The sequence below is a fragment of the Arachis duranensis genome, chromosome 1 (assembly GCF_000817695.3).
Source record: "Arachis duranensis cultivar V14167 chromosome 1, aradu.V14167.gnm2.J7QH, whole genome shotgun sequence".
NCBI lineage: Eukaryota > Viridiplantae > Streptophyta > Magnoliopsida > Fabales > Fabaceae > Arachis > Arachis duranensis.
In genome coordinates, this window is record NC_029772.3 from 51422437 (window position 1) to 51423179 (window position 743).

Sequence of the window (743 nt, forward strand, 5' to 3'; positions counted from 1 at the left end):
AAAATTAAAAAATATTTATATAATAATAATAATTTTTATTTGAATTATATTATTTTGTTAATTTTGTTTTCTGTAGAAAAGAAAAGTAGAAAAAATAGAGAATGAAAGAAAAGAGAGAAAAAGATAAAGATGAAGAACCAGAGTGAGAGCGAGAGTTTGTTAATTTTGAAAGAAAAAAATTTATTTTAATTGTAATAAAAAATATTGAATTATATATTTTGATTTGTCAAAATTACTAATATAAAATATAAATTATATATAGAGTAAAAACAGTAGAGAGAAATAAAAAAATTGAGAGAGGTGGATGAGAGAATATAATTTAGGAAGAGAGTTTATTGATTTTGAAAAAAATATTTTCGCTCAATTTAAATAAGAGAGTAGTGTCATGTGACACATTTGATTATTAAATTAGATAGTAATATATGATACATAATATAAGTATATTTCAATTTTAATTTTAATGCAATTAAAGAATGTCATGTTGTACATTTTGATTGTCAAATTAGTAATTAGTTATTGATATTAATATTAATAATGATATATAAAATAGATAGAATGGTTGAAGGAATAAGAGAGATAGAGAAAGGAAAGAGAGGAGAGAACTTTTTAATTTTAGAGAGAAAGATTTAATTTTAATTACAATGAAAAAATGATATTTGACACATTTTGGTTATAAAATTAGTATAAAAAAGAGAAAAATTTCTTAATTTAAAAAAAAAAATTTAATTCCAATTACAATAAAA